Here is a 995-nt window from a genome sequence, read left to right on the forward strand (position 1 = left end):
TTTTTAAAAAAAAAAAGGCTTTACTCCTTTGACACGTAGCACCTAGGGGCTGGGGGCGTCCTTTTTTTTTAATATATACATAGTATAGCCGCACGGCTATACGCTTTTTTATTTTTTTATATTTAATAAATTTAAAATGTGTTTCTTTGCTTTTGTTTTTTGGCCTACTTCTTTGGTTTAAAAAATTTGTTTCTTTACTTCTTCATAGCCCAAGAGCCCCAAGGCCCAAGTCTTTGATTAATATAATTATTATTAATGAAAGCCTAATCCAAATCCTAGTCTATAGCCTAAGCCATTGGCCCAACTCTCCAATGTTAACTAGACTTACTAATCCATCATAGTGCTTTCTTTATAAGCACCTTTATAAGAGTGTGTTTTTTCAATGTGGGATTTTCACAAAGGTCATTTCAAAAGATTGGCCTATAGAGAAATCTATATTTTTATTGTTGGTGCAATGTAAAAATATATTTGAAGCTTTCAAGGTCTCCGTGACGCATCTATCGACCCGGATATTATTTGGCTTCTTATAGTTGTTGTTTAGTATTCTCTGAAGAAAAAAGACATGCCTTTGCCCCCCCACATCGGACATACTTGAAATCTTACAGATTTCGCCCCCATCCTCATCTCCAAAAGAGTACCTTTATGTGCAGTATGGAGGGCAGAGTTATGGTTTTGATGTTGATTTCCATTATGTGAAAACTGTTTTCAAGAACATGCTTGATCATTAAATGACAGACGCCTCCATAAAAGAAGAAAGGGAATATAATAAGCACTATGCCTTTGCTTACAAATGGTTTGTTTTGCTGATGGGGATGTAGGGCAAGTGTCCTAGAGATTATCAGAATCTACAGAGCAGATTTTAGTGCAAAAACAGATGATAGACAGAGAAAAAGATGAACAAATTTTTGACATTTTCATAAGCTTTATATAATTCCTGAATCTGCAGTCTTCTTTGCAGATAGACTATTTTCGAATAACCGCAGAAGAAACTCCAA

Source organism: Prunus dulcis, chromosome 1 (genome assembly GCF_902201215.1).
Source record: "Prunus dulcis chromosome 1, ALMONDv2, whole genome shotgun sequence".
NCBI classification, from domain to species: Eukaryota; Viridiplantae; Streptophyta; class Magnoliopsida; order Rosales; family Rosaceae; genus Prunus; species Prunus dulcis.